Below are 6,000 nucleotides of genomic sequence, written 5' to 3' on the forward strand. Positions count from 1 at the left end.
GCATTCCTCACCTGTACCAGGGAAGGAGAGTGATCACGTTGTTATATACAATGGAGCACTACTGTGTATAACACAAGACTATGTTGAACTATACAAGAACAAAGTTGCTGGAAAAGCTCAGCAGGTCTGGCAGCATCTGTGGAGGAGAAAACAGAGTTAATGTTTAGGGTCCGGTTCTGAGGAAGGGTCACCGGACCCGAAATGTTAACTCTGTTTTCTCCGCCACAGATGCTGCCAGACCCTGCTGAGCTTTTCCAGCAAATTTGATTTTGTTCCTGATTTACAGCATCCGCAGTTCTTTTGGTTTTTATGTTGAACTATAATAGAGCAGAGGGAAATAAATTATACACAGCCAGATTGTTGCATATGATACACTGGAGATATTACAGCTATGTTAACGTACCAGGAAGCAAACATACTATTTATAATAATGCTGTTTTACTAAGTAAAAACCAAAAGAACTGCGGATGCTGTAAATCAGGAACAAAAACAGAAGTTGCTGGAAAAGCTCAGCACGTCTGGCAGCGTCCGTGAAGGAAAAAAACAGAGTTAACGTTTCAGGTCCGGTGACCCTCCCTCAGAACAGGGTCTTCCTCAGAACCTTCTGAGGAAGGGTCACCAGACCCAAAACATTAACTCTGTTTTTTCCTTCACAGATGCTGCCAGACCTGCTGAGCTTTTCCAGCAAATTTGTTTTTGATGTTGTTGTTGTTGTTGTTGAATGCTGTTTTACTGTTTTAATCAGATTACTTTACCAGTTGTAATAAACACACATATATACACATGTATGGCATATATAATTTGCAGACTAGTGATACCAAATATAGAGATAGCGTTCGATATTGTTCAATTATACAGTGAGATTTGAGTGTAGGAGTTGGGACGTAATGTTGAGTTTGTACAGGACGTTGGTGAGGCCTCTTCTGGAATACTGTGTCCAGTTCTGGTTGCCATGTTATAGGAACAATATTCAGAAAAGATTTACTAGAATGTTACTGGGAATGGAGGGTTTGAGATATAAAAATAGACGGAAAGTCTGGGATTTTTTCCACTGGAGGTTGAGAGGTGAACTTACAGAGGTTTATAAAATCATGAGGGGCATAGATAATGTGAATGACAAGGATCTTTTTCCTTGGTTGGAGGATTTCAAAACTAGGGGGCATATTTTTCAAGGTGAGAGGAGAAAGATTTAAAAAGGACATGAGAGGCAATTTTTTTACACAGAGAGTGGTTCGTGTGTGGAATGAGCTTCCAGAGGAAGTGGTGGATGCAGATACAGTTACAGCATTTAAAAGACATTTGGATACGTTTATGAATAGGAAAGGTTTGAAGGGATATGGGCCAAGCGCAGGCAGGTGGGAACTAGTTTAGTTTGGGAACATGGTCAGTATGGGCTGGTTGGACCGAAGGGTCTGTTTCCATGCTGTATGACTCTACGACTGTATTTAATACATACATTGTGCATAACTCAGAACAGCAATACTGTATAGAATACAGAGCTGTTCTGTGGTATGTAAGAAATACATTATAGTGCATAATAGAACAGTGTTACAGTGTATAATACCCGAACACAATAATGTTACTGTATATAATGGAGCTGTGTTACAATACAATACAGAAGTGTTTCAATATATATGCACTGAATAGAGTTCACAACACCATTTCTGTAGATAATACAGAACAGTGTTATTCTAAACAATTTAGAACCAAAAATAGGTGCATTTCTGTATGTAATACATAGAGCTGTCATATTGTTTAATACCCAGAGCAGTACCGCTGTAAATAACAGAGCATTGTCCTTATGTATGTAAAAAACAATACTCCATTGATTGTGAATTTGATAGCCTGAGGTGGCAAGCTGTTGTATAAAATTGGAATTTTTTTGTTATTCTTTACACCAGTCAGTTTTACTATAATAGGCAGAGCAGTTTCTCTTGAAACAATGTTGTGTTCTATGATATAAATAGTTGTATTGTAATGTGCAGTACGTTAAGCCATGTATCAAATATGGAGCCTTATGACTATTATACAAGAGTCCTGCTATTATATAGTGTATAGGGTGACAAAATGTATAATACATGTTTTGTATTTAGAAAGAGGTTGCACTCTTGCCTCTGACTCAGAAGATTGTAGCTTCAACCTCCACACCAGAGATTTCAATGCAAAATCTAGGCTGGGATTTCAATGCAGTAGATGTTGGTGTGTTCGCCAGGCTGGGAGGCTTGGTAGCAGACTCTCAGCTCGGCGAACACACCAACATCTATAACCAGCACCCGAGCTACAAATCTCCACTCAAACCCTGAATTTCAATGCAGTACTGAGGGAAAGCAGCATGATCAGATGTGCTGCTATTCTGATGAAATCCTAAACCAAGGCCTTGTCAGCTGGACATCAAAGAATCAGCTGTATTAGTTGAAGAGCAGGGAAGAACTCTTACTGTGATGGGGCATATTTATTCTTCAGCAACATCACTCGAAGAGATTATCTGATCGATGATCTCAATGGAGGTTTGGAACATGCTGTCAACAAACTGGTAGTTAGAGTTCCAAAATTACAACACTTTGTAAGGATATCATTGGCTGCGAAACCCTTTGGGAAAATCTACGGTCATAAAAAGCGTTCTGTAAACGCAAGTCTTATTTTCTTTACACACGGTAGCCTGGCTTTAGCAGATTGCAATATTACCGTACATAATGTGTGAGCAATACGACACATGATACATAGAGAAGCCTCACAATACATAGCTGTATTATTGTAAAACAGAAGTTTTACTGTATAAACGCACAAAGCAATATTAGCAAGCTATGTATGGTATCTCATATACAATACAATGGTGTGATAAATAATAAAGAGGGCAGTGTCACTATACATATATTGCGCAGAGCTATGCTATCTTTATATTATACACAAAGAGAAAATACGTTGAGTGTTACTATATTAAATAGCCTCCTAAACAACAGCATTGTTACAATATACAGTAATATTACAGAATTTATCTGCTGCATGATTGTATATCCCAGAAGAGTTAAAAGGAGCTAAAGGCCTGTATTTATATGATCCTCATTTGTCACCACAGCACATCCCACAGCTCTTTTAGTTCCCTTTTAAAAATGTACAGTGTTAAAATATAGGCACATAATCGGGCGAACTGTAATATTCAAATTAATAAATTAACTTAGGTAACAGAAAGAGAATGTTATGACATAAACTATCATACCTCTCTGATATACTTTATATTCTTCACTGTAATCTCCTGAGATGTTTCATGTCCCACACTATATCACTCTTATAGTCATCGTCATACAGTCATAGAGTCATACAGCATGCAAACAGACCCTTTGGTCCAACCAGTCCATGCTGACCATGTTCCCAAACTAACCTAGTCCCACCTGCCTGTCTTTGGCCCAGATGCCTCCAAACCTTTCCTATTCATGAACTTACCCAAATGTCTTTTAAACTTTGCAACTGTACCCACATCCACCACTTCCTCCGGCAGTTCATTCCACACATGAACCACTCTCTAAAAAAGTTACTCCTCGTGTCCTTTTTAAATCTTTCTCCTCTCACCTTAAAAATATGCCCCTGGTTTAAAATTCCACACCCATGAAAAGACTCTTGTCATTCATCTTACCTACGCCCCTCATGATTTTATAAATCTCAATAAGATCACCCCTCAACCTCCTACATTCCAGTGAAACAAGTTCCAGTTTCTCCAGTCTATTTTTATATCTCAAACCCTCTGTTCCTAGCAACATCCTGGTAAATCTTTTCTGAACTCTTTTGAGTTTAATAATATCCTTCCTATAACAAGGCAAAGGAAGCCTCACCAAAATCCTGTACAACCTCAACATGGTATCTCAACTCCTATACTCTGAGCAATAAAGGCAAGCATGCTAAACACCTTCTTAACCACCCTGTCTACCTGTCACACAAATTTCAAAGAATTATGTACTTGAATCCCTAGGTCTCTCTCTTCTGCAACATGATCCAGGGACCTACCATTAATTGTATAGGTCACTGTTCTTGCTTGTTTTACCAAAATGCAATACCACACATCTATCCAAACTCCATCTGTCACTCCTCAGCCCATTGACCCAACTGATTAAGATCTCTTTGTAATCTTAGATAACCTTCTTCACTGTCCACTATACCATCAATTTTGGTGTCATCTGCAAACTTACTAACCATGCCTCCTACATCCTCATCCAAATCATTTATATAAATGACAAACAAAAGTTGACACAGTATTGATCCCTCTGGGACACTGATGGTCCATAAAGCAACCCTCTACCACCACCCTCTGTCTCCTACCTTAAATCATAGCCCTTGATGCTTCTGATTGATGTAACTGTCTAACATCTCCTACAATTGTTCCTGTAACATTAATACAAAACACAACATTCTTTGTAACACTAGAATACATCTTAAAACTTAAATGTAATCCTCTGAGATGCTACATTTATAATAACAGCAGCTCTGTAATAAGCACTACAGCCCTCAGAGTAGCATTGCTTCCTATTCCCTACAATGCTCATTGTAACTCTCACATAACTCTCAAGCTTCAGGGCAATTTTGTTAGATATCTCATTGTTGATTGTGTAATACACTCTTGTATTCTCCTCACTCCTCATTGTAACATTTTGATATACTCCGCACTCCTCACTGTAATGTTACATATGCCGCACACTCCTCACTGCAATATTATATACCCCACACTCTTCACTGTAATATTATCATAAACTCTACACTCCTCACTATAATGTTACATATACCCCACATTCCTCACTGTTACATTTTATGCCCCACACTCCTCACTGCAACATTCTATTCCTCAAAATAACACCACTCACAAGTCCCACAGATTCAGGGCAACATTGTCTCATATGCCATTTTAATATTCTTATATGACACTGATTTATATTGAAAATGTCTCTATATCCTATCCCTCACTGGCAAATTCTTAGAATCACTGAAAGTCTCCTTTATAGAAACTCTATTTTATAGATTTCCAATATTCTTTTCTGAACATTAAACCTGGAGCCTAACCAAACACAAAGGGACACAAATAATCTGAATGGTTTTCTTTTAAATAATAAACTGAACTCCAAAAGCTGAAGAGCAGAAATTAAAATTATGGCTAACTGTGGGTCCTGATACTAATGAAGTCAGGACCGAGGAAAGAGTGTTTTCAACAACATTATTTAAATGACTTGCTTTTTAAATCAAGCTTTTATTGCAGTTTATATCTCCCCATTCCCAGAGCTTTGAGTAAAAGTAGACCCTTTATGCTCGATTGTACCCAGTTGCATTAAACTTACATTATCAAGGAGATACCAAAGGTCGTGGAAAACTGCACCTGAACTCCTAATATTCCCCAGCCCCATGGTTCCTCCTCTGACACTTTCAATATTCCTTACCCTCTCTGTTCTTCCCTGAGTCATATTTCTCACTCTCTTTGGCTCATTTCTCACATTCGTTTGCTCCTCTCCTTCCCTTTCTTTCCATCTTTTCCCTCTGTCCTCTTCTGTATCTCTCGATTTTCGCTCGCTCTCTAACTCAGCCTCTTCTAGCTCCGACTTTACTATCGATTTCCATCTGCCTTAGTGTGTGTTGTGTGTGTGTGTGTCTGTCCATCTGTTACTCTCACTCTCTCTCACACACACACACACCCCTTCCCTTAAAGCAATCCGCGAACACTCTAAACATATATATATATGTATATATTTTTTAAAAAAGCTCAACTTACCCACAATGTCTGCGCCCACCAGTATAGACAGTTTTCCATAAAGCTCTTAAATCAATGAATCAAACCATTGCTGAACCAGCCTAAACATCACAGGCAGTGTTCCAATACTAAAACAATTAAAATAAAAAACTGGAGGGTTTGTGAGTAAATATATATATGTATATATTATAAAAGGATTTGTTAATTTCCAGACTTTGTTGGTCGGAACCAGCGGTTTAATTGCCACTGTAAGGTCCCTAAGACTTTCACATCCC

At 38.4% G+C, this 6,000-nt stretch overlaps 1 long non-coding RNA gene across 1 annotated transcript in view; it reads right to left on the bottom strand.

Moving 5' to 3' along the window:
• The window catches only part of LOC125484495, a 69,581-nt gene extending 63,581 nt beyond the window's left edge, over positions 1–6,000 (bottom strand). Inside the window, exon 1 of the long non-coding RNA XR_007263332.1 lies at positions 5,747–6,000. This is a non-coding gene — a long non-coding RNA (uncharacterized LOC125484495). The remainder of the gene's footprint in view (positions 1–5,746) is intronic.

The sequence above is a fragment of the Rhincodon typus genome, chromosome 12 (assembly GCF_021869965.1).
Source record: "Rhincodon typus isolate 14 chromosome 12, sRhiTyp1.1, whole genome shotgun sequence".
NCBI lineage: Eukaryota > Metazoa > Chordata > Chondrichthyes > Orectolobiformes > Rhincodontidae > Rhincodon > Rhincodon typus.